The sequence below is a fragment of the Balaenoptera ricei genome, chromosome X (genome assembly GCF_028023285.1).
Source record: "Balaenoptera ricei isolate mBalRic1 chromosome X, mBalRic1.hap2, whole genome shotgun sequence".
In the NCBI taxonomy this organism is placed as follows: domain Eukaryota; kingdom Metazoa; phylum Chordata; class Mammalia; order Artiodactyla; family Balaenopteridae; genus Balaenoptera; species Balaenoptera ricei.
The window spans coordinates 105,880,289-105,904,276 of NC_082660.1; the positions used below are offsets into that span (position 1 = coordinate 105,880,289).

The 23,988-nt window shown below is 40.9% G+C and overlaps 1 protein-coding gene across 12 annotated transcripts in view; it reads right to left on the reverse strand.

The window, feature by feature from the left end:
- KLHL13 (kelch like family member 13) overlaps positions 1-23,988 on the reverse strand; it is a 389,271-nt gene that overhangs the window by 183,533 nt on the left and 181,750 nt on the right. For 4 of the 12 annotated variants that reach the window (XM_059911123.1, XM_059911113.1, XM_059911122.1 and 1 more), the window contains exon 1: positions 7,474-7,757. The exons of 2 other annotated variants lie outside the window; for them this stretch is intronic. The gene's annotated coding sequence lies outside the window, so the exon portion shown is untranslated. Of the gene's footprint in view, positions 1-7,392; positions 7,412-7,473; positions 7,760-23,988 lie in introns of those variants that run through there. 6 more of the 12 variants (XM_059911112.1, XM_059911125.1, XM_059911115.1 and 3 more) reach the window with 6 other exon arrangements.

Here is a 23,988-nt window from a genome sequence, read left to right on the forward strand (position 1 = left end):
AAGGTCAGGCCCTGGGAACTGTGTCTGGAGTGGGACAGCAATAATAAAGGTGGGACGGCAATAATAAAAACCAGTTGAAAGATTTCGTGTTTGACTTACTCCATTTACTTACACCCCCTTTCTTCACTTGCCTTTCTCTTCATCTTTCTCATTTGGAGGAAAGCAATTCACTGCTTTGCAACAGGCATACCTCTGATGTGCTGCTTGCCCCTTTTCAAAACCGCCTCAAACTCTAGAAAGCTTTTATCAACCTCCGAGCACATGAGGCTTGATAACTTTCCTCTACTATTAAATATTTCAGTAGCCAGCAACTGACAAAGCAGCTTGTATAGTGAATGCGTTATAAATGAAAGCAGCTTCAAAGTTAGCAAAAGTTAACTTCAGTCAGTGACACAAGCAAGTGTGCATAGAATGGGGCAAAGCTTTGACCCCATCGATTGTGCTGCTTTAAGTTCATGGTCATTATGTTCTAACAACCTCTCTTCTGAAGACAGCAGTCCCTTGGCAGGCCCTTCACTGTCAGTCTTAGCTACCACCCCGCAACATGAAGACCTCAGCCAGCACGCAACACATTTTAAGATTCAGATCATTATCAAACAACCAGAGTGCTCTCTTGAAGTAAAAGAAATTATGCAACATAGGGGTGGAAAATGGATGTCTATTGCCTTTGCTGTAGGCCATTAGGGGTTTTAAGGCTATGAAAATATATGAGTATTTGACTAAAGGAACAGACTCAAACAGCACTGTGTGGCCTCAGTGTTTTTCAAAGGGTCACCCCAGGGTTACCACAGCTGCCCTTGCAGGCAGACTTTCTCTGAAGTACTGGGTTTTACCTCAAATTTTCATTATGAATACTGCATTCTGAAGCACAATGTATTTGAATTTAAATACTGTTAATTATTTAAAATTAGCTACCACTGAATGTTCTTCTCAATGTTTGCGTAAAATAAATGCTTCAAGAAAACACAAGCTGCTTTATTTTGTAACTCCTAGTACACATTATCATGTCACCACCCTGCTCATCCAGTATACCCAGTGTGCTCCAGTTTGAGAGAAAGAGCACTGGACAGAGATTCTATTTGTTTGAACTAGTGCAACGCCAGGAATATAATAGGTACTTCATAAGTATTTGTGGAACGAATTGGCAGAATGGCTTCAAGGACTAGTTTTCAACTTCAAGAACATTCCAGAAAAACCTTTTGAGACACATAATTACAAAAGAAAATCACAAAAGAAAAAGGACAAAGAAAATATACCAATTATGATTTACAAATATTGATAAGGGAGAACAATAAAAACCATACTTTGCTTAGCTTAGTTGGAAGGAAAAGGCTGCCAGGATGTCATATAGAGATAATATTGCAGGGGGTAGGGGGAGGTTAGGGTGATTAAAAACCAATTCCATTTAGCGAACACTAAGACGAGTTTTCAACTGACTCTTGTGCTTTCCTTTGTACATTTTTAATATTAATGATTTCAAACTTACAGAGGAAAATAAGGAATTGTAATGGATACCCGTGTTCCTGTGTACCCAATGCATGATGCTGAAACTACTGAAGTCCAGGAACCATGCCTCATTTGCTTTATACCTTTCTCTGGTTTTTAATACAGATTTCTATATACATGAGGAGTTCAAGAAATGTTTAACAACTGCCAAGAATAAGTGTCTAATCATATTAAATTCTTAACTGCATCCTCTCCGCGAGCCCCTCCCCCAAAAAGACTTGCCCTAAAAAAAGTATGCTTTGTTTTAAATAACAAAAGAAAAACAAAAAATAAATACTTTTACTGGTCCTAGATGAAAGAGTATTGAAAGACTGGGGTCTCGGCTCATTTCAATCATGTGACCCGGCCGTATCTGTTTTCCTATGATAAAATGAGGCTCATACGGCCGGCCCTCTATCCAGAGTTGTTGCATGAATAAATCAGCATGTATTTACATGGTAACCATTACAAGCGAGGTACTGGGAAGGACAATATAGCATATTTACCTCCCTAATCACTACCAACAGCAACGACTTACTATGTGCAAGGCCCTGATTTAAGCACTTTTATGTAAGGTATACAATCCCTTATCTGAAAACCTTGGTGCCAGACATGTTTCCAAATCCAAAAACGTCCAGACTTTTAGGTAGGCAGTAACCTGCATGTACTATACATTATGTAATACCCCAGTATGGTCTGAGGCACTGCCCCATAAACACATTACTAATTTTACAACAAAACCAAATAAATATTAACATTAAGTAGAATAAAGGCTATAAAATACATTCCCATCAGTTCAAGTCAAATTTTGTCAGCATCTGAGTTTTGGCACCTAACTTACCAAATAAAAGTTTTATCACACCTTTTTAAATTAAAAATTGCAAACAACAAATTTTAGATGTACCTAACTCATTCAGTCCTTCTAAGTACTCTAAGATCGAAGTTCTCTTATTCCTATTTTACAGATGAAAACTATGAGGTACAGAGAGATTTACTAACTCACCCAGTATACCCCAGCTAGTAAGTCTCCTGGCCCGAACTGCAACCCAGGCAGCCTAGCTCCACTACTGTGCTCTTAACAACTACGCTCCATGACTTCTCTCAGAAACTGCTTGATGACACCAGACAAGCATGTGAAAAGTAAAACAGTACTAAACAATTTAAGTATCCAAAACAATAGGGGAAACAGCACAAGGCAGCATTTATTCGTTATTCAACAACTATTTATAGAGGACATACCATGTGCCAGGTGCTCAGGAAACAACGACGAGCGAACCAGACAAGGTCCAGGTTGCCTTCATGCAGCCAGAGACCGGTGGGGAAATGGCCCGGCATCAAATAAACATAATTATGACATGCATGGCAAGTTTGTGTGACTGCTGTTCACATCCAGAGGAGGAGATCAGGGCAGTGGGGGGCGGTGTAATAGGACATAAGATTCGAACTGCTCCTTGAGTAGTATTGGGATTTGCAAGGACAAAAAGAAAAACGGAGGGCTTTTGAAACAGATGATGGCATGGCATCCATTCAAAAAGCCGTTACTGTGCGCCTACTCTACGCCAAGAATAATGCTAAGCACAAAAGTTCCAAACTAGGTAAAAATCCATTTAAACCAACAGAGGATTTGTGTAAGAGAATAATAAGGACAAGTGGGATAGTAGGCCTGGGTCACATCATGGAGAACCCTTGAGTGTTAAGTTGAGGAGCTGGGATTAGACCCTGCGGGAGTCACTGAAGGTTATTTTGCAGGTTTCTGCCTCACAATATTAGGATTTATCCCTATGGAATGTCAGTGACTATCTGCATTCCTATTTGGGGCCAATTAGACCTCAGAGCTGGATTGCTTTCAAGCAAGGGCTCAGGGCAACAAAGTAAGTGCCAAGTCTAAATTCATTTAATCCTCAAGGAATAGAGAAAACTCTAATCTCTCAAAAAATAAAGGTATGGCAATTTGAAAATGTTGGAGAAGGCAATGACCAACTCTTCTTTTTTTTTTTTTCAATTTTTCAATTTATTTATTTATTTATTTATTTTTGGCTGCATTGGGTCTTCATCGCTGCGCACGGTCTTTCCCTAGTTGCGGCGAGCGGGGGCTACTCTTCGCTGCAGTGCGCGGGCTTCTCATTGCGGTGGCTTCTCTTGTTGCGGAGCACGGGCTCTAGGCGTGCAGGCTTCAGTAGTTGTGGCACATAGGCTTCAGTAGTTGTGGCTCGCGGGCTCTAGAGCGCAGGCTCAGTAGTTGTGGTGCACGGGCTTAGTTGCTCTGCGGCATGTGGGATCTTCCCGGACCAAGGCTCGAACCCGTGTCCCTGGCATTGGCAGGCAGATTCTTAACCACTGCGCCACCAGGGAAGTCCCCCAACTCCTCTTAAAATCCCAAAGGCCGTTTCTAAAACCTAAGTTATTCCTTCATAAGCAAATGAGATTTCCAACCTTCCAAAGTACATTTCTATGAGAAAATAAAACATCATTCTTTGAAAAACAAATTCTTAAGTTGAACGATGATCTGATCTTTAATGAGGCTGGTGACAACTTACCTCAGGGCACAGGTGACAATGTGACAGTGGAAACTCAACTGCTTTTTAACATACCTCAGAGTTCCCACTCCCCTATCCCCTTACCTAAGCAGAGTGGAAGAAGTGAATTACATATTTATTCAGCATACATATCAAAGATTTTCATTCTCAGGTCTTAATGTAAACAACTGAGTAGCGAGGTATTCTATTTGTCCTCTGCAAAACAAATTCTCTTTACGCCCACTAATTTTTTTTTCAGTCATTGATCTTCCACAGAGAAGAAGGTAACAAAGACTCTTCAATGGCTTCCCGCTGTTCTGAGAACCAAACTCAAATTATTTCTCAGAATCTCCAGGCCCTGCATCACCTATTATCTGCCTCTTTCCAGGCTCCTTAACTCCTTTAACCACACCCCCACATAGCTCACTAGGCTCCATCCACGCTGGCTTGTTTTCTGTTCCTCAAACATCTCAAGTTTGTTTTTCTGCCTCAAGGCCTTGACTCTTACTCTTCTCTCGGCTCTTGACAAGGTAAGCTGACAAGGTAAGCTCAATCTCTCTTCTTTCACGTCTCTGTTCAAAGGTCACCTTTGCTGGGAGGGCTTTCCAGAGCACCCTTACTAAATAGGCCGGTCCCAGTTCTCCATCTCACAGTATTTCCATCATTGTTGTCACTACCATCTATAAGGATCGTCTTCATTTGTTTCCTTGTTTATTGTCTATATCCTTCGGTGGAATATAACCTCTGTGAGACTCTAGAAGAACAAGGATCATGCCTCTTAAGGTTTATCATTGTGCGTAACACAGGGCCTGGCAAATAGAAGGTGCTCAACAGATTTCATAAAATAAATTACTAAATGAATGAAGAATATATTTAAAGGCTGATTGCTATGAATGTCAGTAACTTGAGAAAGCCTTTTTGTTCTAATTTTGAGATGTTTCTCTACAGCTGTTCATTTTTCAAAATTCTTTCTACATTTTCTGAAATCTGGTGACACCTGACAAATTGTTGTGCTAGTTCATGGCAATAAAAATATATCACTCAACCAATGGATTTAAGAAAAAATACTTTGAGGAGGTGGTAGTAGTTTATTAAACATCAATAAAATCAAACAATTTGAAAATTGGTTAGTCTCATTCCACTAATGTAAGTCAAATTACATGAAGAAAAGTAATTTAAAATGTAAAGAAATGAAAAAGAAGAGAATTCGACAGCAAACTGCAATTATGTTTACTAACATCAGAAATATCCAGTTTGATAACTTCTAGGTGTACTAGGTGGATTATTAAGTACATTTTGAGTAACATTCTAAGATTCAGAGCAAAATGCTTAAGACAAACTCATATCCACCTTTATCTTTTTTTCTGGCAAACATAAGTAGTTCATACTAGGGCAATGTTACCTTAGACTTGGTATCAGTAATAATTACACAAGGAAAAAAAATGGCATAGTAACATAAACTCTTTTCTTTGAAACAGTTGGCAAGTTTGTATATCTTTCCAGAAAGGGTTGGCAAGAAAATTACAGATTTACAAGGGTGGGCCTATTGGTATAAATCCCCTCTCCCTACTAGGCCCATTTTTTAAAAGAACTAAAGTGAAGTCAGAAATTTACCAAATGAGTGAGGGAAACTACAAATCACCTGTAAGCCATATAAGCCATATAACTAAACTGATGATCAACAGACTTCAATATTCTTGTGAAAACCACTTTCCTGAGAACATCACCTTAAACTCGATACCGTCATACCACCCTTTTTTAAAGTGTGCTTATAAAAATGGCAGATTAAAGGCCTTGGGAATTTGAGGCTCTTATTTATCTATTTTAAAAACACATCATTTGATGTTGCAGCAGAAACTACATGCTTCGTCTCACTGCCAAAAAAGTGCTCCCAGGACAGTGAAATTTAGCGCTCATCTTCATTCACAACTTGGTTTCTTCTGCGATGATTGCCAATTAGTACACAGTATGTCAATGGCAACACCTGGTCACACATCAAGCAAACAATTCTATCACTGTTAAGTATAAGGATGTTAATAAAAACTTGCAGATAAGGGAGCTAATATTTTTAAACGTAAAATGATGTCATAACTGCTTAATGGATTATTTCATTTTCCTCAGTTTTCAAACTTGAACACTGGATATAGCCCATTTCCAAGAACACAGCCACCAAGGTCAGCATGTGCTAGTTCACTGTATCTGCCTCCACTTTCAGCTTCTTCATTCAATTTTCTTCACGCACTAATTAGCGCATGGAAGTGAGTAAACGAACCTCAGTATGGGAGCTAACAGGGCAACTGCATGGGGAGAAGGCGATATTGCTGGTGCTGTGTGAAATCAGCTTCAGCGCACTAATCCCCAATCCACAGAAAAGTCGTCTCTTTGACATGGTTTTTAAATTCTGCTTCTTGAGGGTATATACAAATATGAGATCTGAAGTAAGAAACTGGCTTCTTTAAAAGAAAAAACAAAAACAAAAACGAAGGCAGGGGCCCTCCCAACAGAGACAGCTTTAAACTCCAGAGTCTGTCAGTTCCCATTCAGCGTGCTTAGTAACCAGCCTATGCTAACTTGAGTGACTTTAGCCCAAACCACTAGTCCTCTGACTACATTAAAACGATGAACACCCTAGTCTGCAGGAGAAACGGAGCCAGGCATCAAAGTCCCTCCCACTCTCTCTCTCTCTCTCCCCGGCCTGCTTGGCAGCGTGGGAAGAATCAGATTCAGGACCATGTGCTAGGATTAAACACAAACATACATACATACATTCTAAGTGGTTGTGGTTCTTGAACTAAGTTACTGAAAACTAGAAAGAAACTTTCAAGTTCCTCAGCTGGTATTTGCTAGAGGATCATTCCCATCACTTGCAGTACACCGTAATAGACTGTAAGCTTCCAAGAAAATCATTAGACAACTGTGATTAATCCAAAGAAGCCAAGACTTTTAGAGATGAAGACGTTCAAAGCAGAGTTAGAAGCTTCGAGGAGGAGAGCAGTGTGCTCCTGACTCGGGAGCCAGCAGCGGAGCCTACCAAGTTGGAAGACTCTAGAGGAGGGACGGTTGGGAGGCACAAAGCAGAAAGTGTTAGAAGGCAAGAGACAGTGGGGCCCGAGGCGGGCAGAGGGACCCCAGACCGTCAAGGGCAGCGACAGCCCGGAGGAGAAGACCTTAGAGGGATAACAAAGAAGCAAAGGAAAGCTAGGTACCGTGGTCCTCAAAGAACCCAGGCGACTGGCGGAGCCGGCGAGTCCGGGAGGTAGGGATGAGAAGGTGCAGGGATGAGGGCGCACAGCGGCAAGCGAGACAAAATGGGTTGGGGGGTGAGGGGACGTGCAAAGAGCGAAGGTAGTTCCCCGTCCCTCTGCCCCTGGTGCGGACCGCAACTCCTTACCGCGCGCCGCCTGGCCCCGCCGGGTCCCAGGGGCGCGGAGGCGGCTGATGGAGCCGCTGCGACTTCAGGACCCTGCCTCACCTTGTTTGCCGCGTCCCGGCGTCCCGCTGCCCGTTCGCCGCCTGCTGCGCTCCGAGGGCCAAAGAGCTAGTCGCGCGGCGCAGCCGGCGCTCTGTCCGGCTGTGAGGCACCGGCCCCCAATCCTCCGCACCCCCTGCTCGCCCCGGTCACTTCGCCTCGCTCTCCCGCAGGCGGAGAGCACGGACCCTAACCCGAACGCCGCTCCACTTACTTCAAAAGCCCCCGTCCCACGCTTCCCCGGAACAGGAGCGGAGCTGCTGCGGCCGCAGCGGCAGAGCCTCCGCCTGACCTCACCGGGGGGCGGGGGGGCGGGAGCCCAGTTGAGGAGGGGAGGGGGAGGGAGCGCGCGGGCGGGGGAAACATGGCGGCGGGGGCGGCCCCGGCGGCGCCTGCGCGGGAGGCGGGGGAGCTGGGGCTAGGACCGTGTGTAGGGTCCGAGCACAACTCCGCTGCAGCCGAGGCGTGGCGAGGAGGGGCCCGGAGGCGGGGTGACCGCCCAGTGGCCCTCACGCCTCCGAAACCGGGACGCTCGGCTTTGAGCACACTTGGCTTCTAGTGCCCAGGGGGCAGAAGAGGTGAAAACTGTCAAGTATCCAGGGACACAGTGCGCCCGCCAAGAGGAGGCCCCCCGGCTCCTGCCTGCAGTTGTCGCGGCCCCTCTTAGTCACAGGGGGCCCGGGCACAAGGTGTGCCCTCAAGCCGCTTCCCCTCGGTGGGGCGCGCACCTCGAAGTCAGCCTGACCCAGGCTGTCACACAACTGTTCATCACTCTTCGGATGCGACGAGCGCTTCATCTCTGCCCTCCCTACGGGAGGTACACACGATTAAGAAAGAGGAAGAATAAAATAACAAATACGGCACTTCAGCACTTTACCGAGCGTCTGCTTAGAACCCAGCGCTGAATTATTCACTCACTTAACTCTCACAGCTACTCCACAAGGTCCCCAGTAGTATTATCTCCATTTCACAAGTGACAAAACTGAGGCGTAAAGGTCAAACTAGTTGCCCAAGGTTACACAGTTGGTAAGGGGCAGAGCAGGACCCTGGATCCCAAGCTCTTAACCGCTGTGCAACGCTGCTTCCAAACTGGTGGAACTGCTATTCTGAGTCAGAATCTTGACTCTCTCCTCCCGGTTCTGTCAGCTAAGCCCCCAACAAAAACCCCAGTCAAGCCTGTTTTTCCCCTTTGCAGGTCTTCTATTCATTCTTTGCCTTCTTGACGGTTACAGCCTGGGGCCACCTTTTTACACCTCTTCCTTTGCCTTTTCTACTTATAATTCCAGACTTCTCCTAGGAAAAATAATGGGAGCGTGCTGTTAGCAACCAGTTTACTCACTGGTTTTCTTTTGTTTGCTTTTTGTTTTTTGTTCTTTTTTAAGGAAGTGATGGGGTGAGTGTGGGGACTGTAGTTCTTTATATTTCCTAATATTTCTCCCTTTGCCTACCAGTAAACTGATCAGGCATCTGAGATCTCAACATTGTTGACTTGGTATTTCAAATTCCATACACTGAAATTCTAGTAGTGCATTTTAAGTAACTTTGAAATTAATCAGTTACTCAAAAACTTGCAAGAACTAAAGCTATCACCACATTGTTGGGCTTTACCAAACTGGTAAAAAGGTAAGAAAGAACTCCAAGTGCACATGTAATTTACATTATTATCTTTTACCTGTCAGTGGATTCAACACGATTCATCTTTGTTAACAGGCGTGCATTCATTGGCTTCTCCACTATGCTTATTCAATAATTATCATCATATACCTGTGTTACACACAAAATGCCTATTAGGTGGAAAGCACGTGTTACAGGAGTTTACAGTCTCATTGAGGAGATGTGTTTAAAGCAATTGATTTCAGCATGTATGAAAAATCTAGCACGTTAAGTTAAAAATAAATAAATACAACTGAGTTGATATACATTCCAAGTCATTGCTTCATCCCTGCCATAAAAAGGTTCAAGTGGGGTAGTTTTACAGTAAGTTCTCAAACAGAAATAACAGGAAAATGGGATAATCAGGTGTGGCCCTAGCAGCCCCAATTCACACTTTTCACCCTTCTGATACGTAGCAAGGATGGGGGCGGTTATAGAATCTGCATCTGAACAACGGGATAGGAATAAGATATATTACAAATAGACTTATTCGGTAGGAATTAGTTGCTATTTGGGTTAGGATGCTTTGAAAAGTTAATCTACTGGACAGAGCACTCTGACTTGGAGTCAGAAGACACTTATGAGCTATGTCACATTAAGTTAACCCCATCACCTCTCCTGAGTGTGTTCTTCCTGAATTTAGAGTGGGGTAATAATGATATTGGCCTGATCTGCATCACAGCATTGTTCTAGGTTTCAAAACAAAAAACGTCATGTGAAACTACCTTGTAAACTTGTAAAAAATATATATAAATGTAATGCAATGTTTTCATTAATATCAGACTGATTGGCCACTAGAAGCTAGGGATTTAATCATGAAGGATGTTACAAGTTAACCTGTAGCCCAAAATGTGAAGAATTAGAAAAAGCATTTGGAATACAATAGTACAATAAAAATCTAAAGAATGGGGAGATGTAACAGAGGTTCAAGGAATAAGAACACAAGTCAAAACAAAATATTAGTGGTGAAGAGAATACAGAAAATGATGATGGCTATTATGGGCTGAATTGTACCCCCCCCCCTCAAAATTCATATGTTGAAATCTTAACCCCTAGTATCTCAGGATGTAATGTTATTTGGAGATGCATTGTTTAAACAGGTAATTAAATTAAAATGAGGTCTTTAGAGTGGGCCCTAATCACACATGACTGTTGTCCTCAGGAGAAGAGGAGATTCGGACACACATGGGCATACACACTACCATGTAAGGACATAGTGGGAAGGCGGCCATCTGCAAGCCAAGGAAAGAGGCCTCAGAGGAAACCAAACCTGTTGACACCTCGATCTCGGACACACAGCCTCTGTGAGAGCTGTGAGAAAATAAATTTCTGTTTACTGTTTATTGTTGTTTAAGCCATCCGGTCCATGGTACTTTGTTGTGCCTGCTCTAGCAAACTAATATAACGGTAAAAAATTTAAATGCCAGCTGGATATCCTCCGTATTAGTTACTGTTAATTGCTGCCTAACAAATTGCCACAAACCTGGTACTGGCCTAAAACTACACACATGTATTACCTCAGTTTCTGGGGGTCAGGAGTCCAGGCATAGCTGAGCTGGGTGCGATGCTCAGAGTCTCACAAAGCTACAATCAAGGTGTCGGCCGGGCTGCGTTCACATGTGGAGCTCAGAGTCTTCTTTCAAGCTCATTCAGGTGGTTGTGGATTCAATTCCTCAGGGTTGTAGGACTGACACCCTGGGCATCTACAGGCTCTAGAGACTGCCCCCCTCCATAGTCAGCTTACAACAGGGCTGTTCATTTCATCACGGTCAGCAGGAGAACTCTCTCCTCCAGAAGGGACTTTAATTACATCTTCAGAATCTCTTCACTGTTGTCATGTAAAGTAACCTAATCATCAGACTGGTCACCAAGCATATCCCCAGGTCTCGACTACACTTAAAGGAGAAGGGAATGTACAGGGCGTGTACACTGGAGGGCAAGAATCTTGGAGGTCATCTTAGAATTCTGTCCACCATGTCCCCCAACAGTTTGACAAGACCAATTTAATTATATGTTTACAGAAATTCAACAAGACAGAGATCACGCAGGCAGATGTGGACACGCATGTACACACACCAAAGAGCACCCAGCCACAGCTGAGGCCTAGTCCCTCAGGAAGCATCTGCCAGCCTGCTGTGTGCCTAATAGATATGAAACCAAAGGGTTTCGATTGCATTAACTCTGATTAAAGAACAAATTGAAAAGTATTAGGACACCTTTTTTGACCTCTCTGCTCAATTTGCATTTCTTTCAAACACTCAGCTGGTCCATTATTGAATGGAACCGGTAATTATAGAGAGCCCACAGAGGGTCTGCTTAGCCCCTTACTCACTCCATAGAGTGAAATAAGGAACAGAATAAGGAGAAAGGTTTCTATTCCCCTGTGGCTCACAAAATAGTCTAGACAAGTCGCCAAAACGTATATATATGGTGGGGTGGGGTGTGTGTTTAAATACAGAAATAAACACACACTTTCTAAGTGAAGAGAAACCAACATGTTCTATCCTCTTAGTCAGATAAGTGAACTCTTAATTGGGCTTCAAGGAGAGGTCAAGATTGAGCTTGAAGCCAGGAAAGGATCTAAAGGATCTGTACAGATTTTCTTAACATCAAGGATGAAACTAGCCATAAACTACACTAACCAGATATTGTGTGCAGGACTCTGGGAAGATTCTAACCCTGCCCTCTTCTGTCAAAATTTCAGAGCTGACTTCTCAACACAGCTCCTATGCACTTCATTCTTACAGGAGCTCAAATTTGGAGGGTTAGAAATCAAAAATGTCCTGGGTACTCTGGAATCAAAGCGTTCTAAACACAGAACTATAGGATGAGTGCAAAGGATACCATTGAGGGGTTTTAAGCGTAAGAGTGATAAGAGGCAATGTATGTTTGAGAGTCACCATGACTTCTCTGAGTTGGACAGGGGCAAAGGCAAAAGCAGGGAGACTGGTAAGAAGGGTGCAGGAGGCAGACAAGTGATGATGCAGCCTAGAATAGGGTGGTGGCAGTAGAGACAGAAAAAAAGGCAGATGGAACAGAGATATATTCAAGAGGATGACCCAGCAACTAGGAAGACCCATTCAACTAGATGAAAGATGATGTCATTTATTATCCTGGGAAAGACGGAAGCATCTAGGTTTTGGAGGAGGGTTTTTTTCTGGCGGTGGGGGGGGTGGATCGCATTGCATAAAGAGTTCCATTTGAGACATGTTACCTTTGTCAGTGAGATATTCAAGAGGAGAGATCAAGCAGGCAGGAACGCATGCATCAAAGGCTCAGAATAGATTCTCTGTGATGGAGAGGCTTCATTGGCAGGCTTCTATAGGAAATGGTACACAACTGTTGTCTGTCTCCCCACCAACTTGCTAAAACATGATATATATAACAACCTGGCTGTATCTCAAAATAATTATTCTAAGTGAAAGATGCCACACAAAAAGGGGTGCATACCTTATGATTCAATTTATATAAAATTCTAGAAAATGAAAATGAATCTATAGCAATAGAAAGCAGATCAGTGATTGCCTGGGGATGAGAACCTCAACTGTCCATTCATTCAACAAATATTTATTGAATGTTTCCCATATGCAAGGCCATGCTACACTCTATGAGAGACACAAAGAAATATAAGATCTGGTCTCAAAATTTATAAAATCATCTTGAGGAGATATGTCAAAGCTCAGGTAACCACTATACCAAGCACGTGTGATATGTCATATGTGTGATACAAGCAATGGGAATTCATATAATCACTCTTTGTCACATCAGTAAATTGGAAATAAAGTCCCGACATCAGAAATTTGGTTAAATATATTATATGAGTATATAATTGAATACTCCACACTCTTTCAAAAACAATACATGATTTCATGTGTTGAAATGGAAAGATGTTTATGATAGGCTACAAAACGGTATTATGATTCTCCCCCCACAGTAAACACATATCTATGCATACAGAGAAATAATTAGGAAACTATAGAATAAGACAGTAACAGTGATTATCCTTTCATGTATAAGATTATGGGGGTTATTATATTCTTTTCCTTGTATTTACTTTCTGATTTTTCTGTACTGAGACTGGAAGAATAAAATAATGTAATTTTTTCGAATAAAGAGGAAAGGCTTTAGAGAAATTCTGATGCAGAGTCATGTTTTAGCCAAGTCATTTTTAAAATTTGTTTATCGAGGTTGAATTGACACATAACATTATATTAGTTTCAAGTATACAACATAAAATGAGTTGATATTTGCATACATTGGGAAATGGTCACCACAATAAGTCTAGTTAACATCAGTCACCATACATAGTTACAAAAATTTTTCTTCTTTTTTTTTTCTTGTGATGAGGACTTTTAAGATCTACTCTCTTAGCAATTTTCAAATATGCAGTACAATATTATTAACTATAGTCACCATGCTGTGCATTACATCCCCACAACTTATTTAGTTTATAACTCAAAGTTTGTACCTTTTGACCCCCTTCACCCACTTTGCCCCCACCCCACCCCCCTCCAGGCATGTCATTTCTAGATGGGACTATATCCACTAGAGATACAGAACTAAAGCAGGTAGTTAGAATACATTTCTAGAGAGATGGTAGTTAAAACAATGGAAACAATTAAGAAAACTCAGGGGAGCTTAGACTCACGGAAGACTTAGTTACCAGAGGAGACACCAAAAGAATGGGGAGAAAAAGAGATCGCCTCCAAGTGAGAAACAAGAAGACATCAGAACCAATGGAGAGGTAGCTGTGCTAAACATAAGACAGTGAGGGGCACTTACTCTCACGGAGAGCATGGTAACACTCTCCAAGTAGAAGTTTCCAGAGCAAGTGTAGAATTTTAAAACTTACGATGCCTCTTAAAAAACTTACCACAATATTACCATATAAAAATAGTGTCATCTTCCTCAAATGCAAATCTAAATATGTCACTTAGTTTCAAACTGCTTCTTCTTTGCACATTAGAACTCACAGAAATCAGGAGACTGGGGCTGGAAAGGAACGCAAAGACCATTTTTTTGTCTTGGCACTTGATTTCACTGATGCGAAAATTGAGGCCCAGAGAATTAAACTGATTTGCCCAGGGTCACACAACCAGTGACTTAAATATAGTTAACATTTTTCAGCTGTTTGTGCTAAAGGGGAATGCAGGAGGCTTGGTAAATGAATCCTTAGATATTCCACTAATCTCACTTTGTCAACAGTTTCAAGGTCCTCCTTTCACAATCTTTTCCTTTCCTGTAACTCTGGTTGGCCTACTCTATCCCCCTTCTTTCCACCTTCCCCTTTCCTTTCTCCTAAACCTGTCTCTTTTGCAGTAACTGCTTCATTTTGCCAGGACTTTGCCCATATGATCATCATAATAAGAATGCCCCCTTCTTGCCATCCTAGCAAATAGCTTCTCCTTTTACCAGACTCAGCTCAAGTGTCACTTTCCCTAAGAAGCATTTTCTGTCCACCCAGGCGGTAATGCACACACCTCAGTGCAGTGGTGAAGAGCAAAGTTTGTCCGGGTTTGAATTCAAGTTCTGCCACTCACTGTGACCTTGGGCAAATTACTGAATCTCTTTTTGCCCACTTGTAGTATTTTGTAACATGAGGATCCTAATAATTCCTTATCTATTGGATTTTCCTGAAGGCTTAATAAGTTACTATACATGAAAGCACTTAGAACCGTGCTTGGTACACAGGAAACTCTACAGAACTCTTAGGTACTATCATTATCTTGAACCCATTCCTCTCACCAGAGCACCTGAAATACTCTTTGGTATTTTGTACGTGCCTGCCTCTCTCTACTAGACTATAAGCAGTTAAGGGATACATAACATAATTAGATGTGAAATATGATGTCAAAACTACTTTTGAAAGGACTTCCATGTCACTTCTTCCAGGCTGGCAGGTGAGCTCCCCTAAATACTATGTAACTTGGGCAAGTCTTTTACATTCCCTGACTCTTCTCCAATCTATAAATGGGAGAGTAACACTCACTATTCAACATGTCACAAATTGTGATGAATAGTGAATTAACGTTACTAAGGTACTTCAAGATGAAAAGTACTACAGAACGGCACAGTGTTTTTAACAGGGTTTGCCTTCTTTATTCTTGGAGACAGCAAATGTGACTATAGGAACTTTGTTTACAGGGAGGCTCAGCTTCTGTTTTTTCAGGTTGACTTTCTTCTGATGTAACATTATATGTCCTTCTGGAGGGCTTGCCTAGAGATTTCAACGGCAATGTAAGTAGCAGGAACTCCTTGGGAACAATGGTCCCTGTTTCGTAAACATGATATTGTTAGGGGTCTCTGCCTCTTATCATTAGGTGGGACCTGAACAGCATCTGATCAAGTTTCTTTCTCCAATCCTTCATCCCAACAAAGTCTCCATCGCATCCGCAGTTGTTGATCTGTTTCAGTAACTGATTCTATCCAAAAGCCAAACCTTCCCTAATCAGCAGTGATGACTCCTCGTGCCCACTAACAGCCACAGCACGACTTCAGACTAGCCTCAGCCGCTGCTAACACCCACAAAACAAAGAACTCTAGAGCAGCACCCGCCAACAGAAATATAATGTGAGCCACAAACGTTACCCACATATGCAATTTTAAATTATCAAATAGCCACATTTTAAAAAGTAAAAAAAAAGTGAAATTAATTGAATAATATATTTTATCTAATTCAATAAAGCCAAAATATTTTCAACATGTAATCATTACAAAAAAGAATCAATGAGATATTTCATATTACTTCTTTTTTGTACTAAGTCTTTGAAATCCAGTGTGTATTTTACACTTCAACACATCTTAATTTGGACTGGCCACATTCCAAGTGCTCAGTAGCCACATGTGGCTAGTGGCTACTGTACTGGACATGGTAGGTCTAGAGATCTGGTTTACTGACCTGAAGTAACCTAAAATTATAGACCTATATATACCAGAGAATGGTCTCCAGCAGCCGTCCCCTCACACAGTACCCTACGAGTGCAAGAAATGACATGGAAAGTGTAATTTTTTATTGTCTACACATTAAAGGTTTTGCTAAGTACCACTAATAAACTACAAAGGCATCATGTAGTAATATGATACAATAGCAAATACGATACTACAGAAAAATATGAAAATTCTAAAGGATTTAACTGCACATGAAAGACCAGCTATTACATTTCTGACCAATCAGATGAGAAATAGGCAGCAGGAATTACCCATTGCATTGAGTGTATCAAGTTTAGAACTGGAGACATTTTAAAAATGACAGCAATGCTTTGTCTGAATTTGTGATGATTTGGAATCACATGAATATTTTTAAGAAAAACAGTGGTATTACTTTCAAGAATATAGAAAAATGCAAATTAGATTGTCAAAGAGTTGGTAGAAACCCTTGGTAGACCCCCTCTATTAATCAGGAAGACAGTCAGCCAACAGTCATCCAATAATTCCTACATGCTATTTCCTTTTCTCCCAGACATCTTCTACTACTCTTCAGGTCTCTGTTTAACGTTTTTCTTCAGAAGACCTTTTCTCATATCCTAGACTAGAATGGGTGTCTCCGTAAAATTCCCAAAGCATCCCGTACTCAAATAATATCACCCCATTAATGTAAACCATTATTTGCTTTTCATGCTAGAATTTAAGCCCCGTGGAGGGATGAACTAGGTGTGTCTTGCTTGTTAGTGAACTCCAGTGTCTCAAATGAAGCCTGGCACATTGGGAGCACACAAATATTATTGATTTAAGTTATTAACTCAAGTCACTAGTAATTATGTTTTGTTATGGACTAACTATATTAGCATATGAATTGTACCTAGAAGAGTGCATCAACAGTGTTTATTCTTTTAAGTACTTTACACTCTTCTAATACAATCTTACTTATAATACTAATGTTCTTGGCAATGTTCTTATTCTTCCATAGAAAGGGCAAAAATCTCAGTTTTGGTCTAAATATTCTCAGATTCTCAATCAGTGGAGTGCACATTGATGAGGCTATCCTGTACATGATTAGATTGTCCTTGGAACTTCATACCAGCCACTTCATCTCGGGGATTAAAGTTTCAGAATGTGATTTATCTACCTGACATAACTGATTTTAAGGAGGTGTCTCTTTTTAATTCAGGCCCTAAGTACTTTACTGAAATACGGAGTTTGGATATAAACCCCAAATTATTTAATACATTCACAATATAGGAAATTGCATTTCAATTGAATTTTAATTTTCCTGGCATTCTTGGAAAAAATAATCTTTTTAACATCTATTTCCCTACAGCATGAAATGTGTCCAGCCAGGAGCTACTCCATTAAGCAGACACACCCGTCTTGCCCAACTCTAACACGATACTAATCATTAGCAGTGTAGCCTCAGGAATGTTACAAAGGTTCTGAACTCTTCCAAGCCTCCCACCTCACTCCTCACCCCAACCTACTCAAGGACATTTTTGCTTGCCATTCTTTGGTTTGACATACACTACTGTTTTGCTTATTACTCTTAAAGACTAGAGTTAATATTTGTTGAGTGCTATGGTGGACCAGGTACTGTGGTAAGCCCTTTAGAAACATTATCTCATTTAATCCTCACAGCAATCCTATGAGGTAAGTGCCATCAGTGTTCTCATTTCACAGAGGTGCTGCTATCTGAAGCACACAAGGTTAAATAACTTCCATAAGGATTCACAGGTATTAAGAGGCGGAGCTGGACTTTGATCCTGAGAAGGCTGGCTCCAGAATCTAGGCTACATTATTTTGATGAAAATGTTGGTATTCTGGTGCCACCCAAGGGAGAGCTCCCCTCTGCCTTGCTCTGGCCTTCTCATTGGAAAATTTAAAAAACTATATTACTTTTACTCAAGATACTTGGGTATATATCAAATCATCATGTTATACACCTTAAACTTACATAATGTTATATGTCAATTAGATATCAATAAAGCTAAAAAAAATTTTTTAAAGATACTTTGGGTATCCAAAGTAGTAGTAGTACTTACTACTAAAATAAAGTAGTAAAAAGAATGTCTATTAGGGTTTTTTTCAATTTAAGTTGCCCTCTCATTCCTCTTCCTAAATTCTACCTACCTTTTTCATGTATTTGAAAATCACTACAACAGACTTTTTTCCAACATGAAACAGTTTATAGAATATTTATTACCATGATCCTTGTTACAGACAGCTTTTTTTCCTCTGCTCAAACTTCATCTAAAAATTGAGCTATATGAATGGGAGGTATAAAATTTTTGAGTTGGAAAAGATCTTAGAAAGGATCCAACCTCCTCATCTTAAAGGCAAAGATCCCTGGGTCAAGACTGAATATGCCAGGCCTTTAGTTCATTAATTCATTAATTCTGCAAATATTTATTGAGTACCTACTATGTGTTCTACATGGTACAGAAGAGACAATTATCCCTTTAAGAGCTTATATACTAGGAGGGGGAATAAGATAATAAGCAAGCAAACAATTGAATAAGTAAGATAATTCCAGGTAATAAGAAGTGTTTTGAAGAAAATAAAATGAAGAAATGGGATAGTGAGTGATCTGAGATGGGAGGAGCTACTTCTGAGGGATGGTCAGGAAATACTGCTCTTAAGAAGTAAAATTTGCACTGAACCTTGAATGAAGAGAAGAAGTCACCCAAGCAAAGATCTGAAGGAAAGTCATTCCAAAAGGAAATGGCAAGTGAAAAGCCCTGAGGTGGGAATGAATTTGATGGATTAAAGGAATAGAAAAATAGCCATTATAGCTGAAAGACAGTAAACTAGGGGCTGAGTGGTAAAGCATGATATCGTGAAAACGTGGATAAAAACAAAATCGCTGAGGGCCTGTGGTCTGTGTCAAGGAATTTTAATAGTATTCTAAATGTAATAAGAAGCCATTGGAAATGTTGGAACAAGGCAGTGATATGATGTCTTAGTTTTTTACATTATAATATTAAGTGGTGCTAAAGCCTTAAATCAGAGTCCAATAGCTATAACTCATCATTAGCTCTCAGTTGTATACAGAATTGCCTGACCATGAGTTGAGTTTAATATCAATGCTTTGAGAAAATAATGGAAATTTTTAGAAATGATAGCAACTACAGTTATAGTAATGGCCCCCATTGAATTACACCTCCCTGGACCCATTGCCTTCCTATACTTCTTTAACACATTGACTCTGAGCTTGGCCTCACACATTGACTCTGTGACTTGCTTTGACCAATGGGACATGAGCAAGACATCACAAGCAGAGGCTTGAAAAGCACTTAGGCATTGGAACTTGCTCTCCCTTGTTGCTGGTGGAACCCAGCAACCATGTGAAGAAGTTCAGGGTAGCCTGCTGGAATGTGAGTGACACTTGGCCCAGATTCTTCCATCACCCCTGCTGACAGCCAGCCAACCGCCACCAGACGAATGAATGAACCCAACCACAAACATAGACCCTGCTGGCACCCAGCCCAGCTACAGCCAGCCCAAACTGTCACATCACAGGCTAGTGAGCAAGTCAAACATTTTAAGCCACTAAATTTTGGGGTAATTTATTGTGCAGAAATGAGTAACTGAGGCAGCTATATAAATAGAATCCCATTTTAATAAGCTTAAAGGCAACCAAAATTTGCGCACTACCATATCCAAACTACTTTTAAGTTACACTTTGTAAAATGATTCAATCAGTTTCAAGGTGCTTAAGGCAGTTTAAAATGATAAATTCACAAAATATCAATGATACAATATTTAAAAAACCATTCCAGATTTATTAATATTATAGTTACTCCTGTGCAGATATTCAAATACAGTTACTATACATAAACATCATTCCAAAGGGATACATCTTTATTAGTTTAGTGGCTATTTCTAGAGAAGGGACTTGTAAATCCACCTCATTCATGCAATTAGCTTTTTTCTTTAATTTAATTTTTGAATAACAAATAATTTTTATTTGGTTCAAAACCAAAAGAATCATAAAATGATATCCAGTTAAAACTTCTTCCCATTTCTGTCCTATCCACCTAGTACCCCCTCCCACATGACCATTATTATTCGTTTCTTATATATCCTTCCAGAGTTCATGATTTTTTTATTCAAGAACTAAAACAGCAAAACCATATTTGTATGTGTTTTAAAGTAATAAATGGCAAAAAAAAAGGGGAGGATATAATGGTATTTGTTAAAAGAGAACTCATTCTGCACAGGATGGTTGCCATTCTCTTCGCCATCAATTTTTGCCTGGGTTTTATCAACTAAGTTAATTGAAGAAGTATTTGTGGAGTCTCCTCTCAAGCACAATTCTAGGTGCTGGCTCTATATGTAGCCCCGGTAAGAACAGCATCAATATACTATGGTGAAACCAAAAGTAGGTTTTAATGGATGACTCTAATTTCTCAATAAAACAATAATTTTTATAAATGTAGTAGCCTCTAACCAAGAAATCCAAAATTTTCTACTGAACATGTTAAAGGAAATTGAATATTTAGAAAGCAACTGATCAAAACATAAACAGCTGGAAAGAGCAAACATGAAGTCAAAGAAAAGAAAAACACAAGAAACTTGAGAAAACAGCTTTAGGAATGTCCATAGTTACTAGTTTTCAACCACCAGGAACATGTCCAACCAAAACTAAGATTTAAATGCCTTCAGGGAAAAAGGAGTTTCAACACTTAGCAGCTTCATTACTAAGAAAGTATCTGACCTAAATTCACAGGAGAACCACTCATATTTTAAGTTACCTCATAGTAATCTATTTCTCAAGCTTATAAATATATTGGTGATGTGATGGACTCGAAAGCATTTTAAAACAAAGACCACACACGGAACTTTAATATTAACTTGTACTGAGATAACAAACTAACTAACTAAAAACTAAATAATGTATGTCCCATGAGAAGTCACAACCCAAAGCTACAACACAGCATTATGCTGCATAAAAAGCCAGAAGGCAGGCTTGGTCAACCATGAGATCACCACTTGCATTTTTATGTATCCCCCTCCCAGTATTTGAAAGAACTTTCACAACTAAAATCAGTTCAAACAAATATGTCCACAACGTCCTTTAATAGCCTTCAGGGTTTAACATTTTATTCTCAAGTGAATACTTTTCCACACATCATTATGATTACAGTCAGTTTTGATGTTGAAAGCAAACAGGTCTTGAAAGCAGATGTTTTCAAAATGTAGTTAATATATAAAGTTTCTCAGGTCTGCAACTTTTTTTCTATTATCCTTATAATAGAACTAGGTGGGGGACTTCCCTGGTGGCGCAGTGGTTAAGAATCCGCCTGCCAATGCAGGGGACACAGGTTCAAGCCCTGGCCCGGGAAGATCCCACATGCCGCGGAGCAACTAAGCCCGTGCGCCACAACTACTGAGTCTGCGCTCTAGACCCCGTGAGCCACAACTACTGACCCCGCATGCCAGAACTACTGAAGCCCACGTGCCTAGAGCCCGCGCTCCGCAACAAGAGAAGCCACCACAATGAGAAGCCCACGCACCGCAATCAAGAGTAGCCCCCGCTCGCCGCAACTAGAGAAAGCCCGCACGCAGCAACAAAGACCCAATGCAGCCAAAAATAAATAAATAAATTTTAAAAAAAGAACTAGGTGGGAGGAAAGGGTAGAGATGTTATTAATAGATTAGTTTGCAAGAAAACATGACATAAGCAAATGATGCCCTTCAATGGAGTGAAATTCATGCAACTTCATATTGGACAACTGTGTTAGGGTTCTCCAGAGAGACAGAACCAATAAGATATAAATATACATATATATATACATATATACACACATACAACATATAAGTTTATATATACATATTATATATAAGATTATATATTATATATATAAATTAGATATATTATATATGTAAGAGAGAGAGAGAGAGGTTGATTGATTAAGGAATTGATTCACACAGTTGTGGAGGCACACAGGCTAGAGACCCAAGGAAGAGTTGATGTTGAAGTTCAAGTCAATCTCCTGGCAGAATTCCTCCTTCCTGGAAGGAGGTCAAAATTTGTCCTATTAAGGCCTTCAAATGATTGGATGAGGCCCACCCACATTACTGAGAGTAACATGCTTTACTCAAAGTCTAATCATTTAAATATTAATCTCATCTCCAAAATGTCTCGTGAGCAATATCTAGATTAATACTTGACCAAATATCTGGGTATCTAGGCCTAGCCAAGACGATACATAAAACTGACTATCACAACAATGAATCCTCAACAAATATTTCTTGAGCAGTACAGATGTTCCTTGAAAACGGTCATAAAATGAATTTTTATAGATAGAAGCCCCATGAGACTTCTCAAACTAACGCTACTTTTAATCTGCAGCTCAGCCCTGCTAGTCCCTGAGGCATTCCAAAAGGGCAATAACCCAATAAACAGTCACACTCAGCCAGCAAAGGCTCGAGACCTAGAGGACTGGTAGTTGAGAGAAGTCTTGCTCTTCTTAAACCGGCAGACCAGAAGTGAAGCCTGCACATGCTCGCATTAGTTCTCCTTCTAATTCCCAGTGGGTTTGCTCAGTCTAGAAAAGTAGCCTCCTGCCTTGGATTCTTTTTTTTTTTAATGTTAAGTCAAGGTTTTTGTTTTTTATTTTTAATTTTTATTTATTTATTTGGCTGCACTGGGTCTTAGCTGCGGCACGCGGGATCTTTCATTGCGGCATGCAGGATCTTTAGTTGCATCTTGTGAACTCCCAGTTGTGGCATGTGGGATCTCATTCCCTGACCAGGGATGGAACCCAGGCCCCCTGCAATGGGAGTGCAGAGTCTTAGCCACTGGACCACCAGGGAAGTCCCCTGCCTTGGATTCTTGCTTTGTACTCCAGTTCCTCAATTTGAGGCTCAATGCCTGCCCTGACCTCAACTTACTTGACCAGAGACCAAATGTTCTCAGTACCCCATGAACTGGGGCTGCTTCAACAAACCAAGAGCAACTATCTGCCTGATTCCAAACAGTAGCACATGGATGTTCTTCAGCGCTCGGGTTTGCTGTGTCCCTCTGAACACTTAATTTGGGTTCTGAACCCAATTCCAATGTGTGTTTCTGTGTTTGTGTGGCAGTGGTGGTGGGGGGGGGGGTGGTTATCCCTCAAAGCAGCAAGCAATTCTCCAGACACCAGCTGGCTGTCCTACAATTCAACTCAATTCTGACACTATCCACCCAGAGATAGCATCAGATTCTGAAAGTTAAGGGCTCAGTCCCACAAAACTGCCCCCTCCCCCAGCTTCAGGTTATCACCTGTGCTTCTGACTAACCAGCTGTAGAGTGTAGGTTCCAACAACCTTCTCCTTGGGATCAGTTAATTTAATAGAGTGGCTCACAGAACTTGGGAGAAACATGTTACTAGATTTTACTAGATTACCAGTTTATGATAAAAGAATATAACTCAGGAACAGCCAGATGGAAGAGATGCACAGGGAAAGGTATGGGGAAAGGGCAAGGAGCTTCCATGCCCTCTCCAGGCTGCCACTCTCCCCAAATCTCCCATGTTTACCAACCCAGAAACTTTCTGAACTCTGGCCTTCTAGGTTTTTCTGGATGCTTCATTACATGTGCATGAATGATTAAATCATTGGCCAATGACCACTGATTCAACCTCCAGGCCCTCTCCCCGCGCTGGACATCAAGGGGTGGGGCTGAAAGTTCCAACCCTTTAATCACATGGTTGGTTCTCCTGGCAACCTACTCCCATCCTCAGACATGGTCCAAAAGTCACTTCATTGACATAACAAAAGACACCTTTATTGCTCTCCTCCCAGAAAATTCCAAGGGTTTTAGCAGCTCTGTTCCAGAAATGGGAATGAAGACCAAATATATATTTCTTGTTAGAAATCACAATATCACAACACTATTTGGAATGCTTTCTCCCCCAGAACTCATTCCGTTTCAATTTCCATATCCTTGGG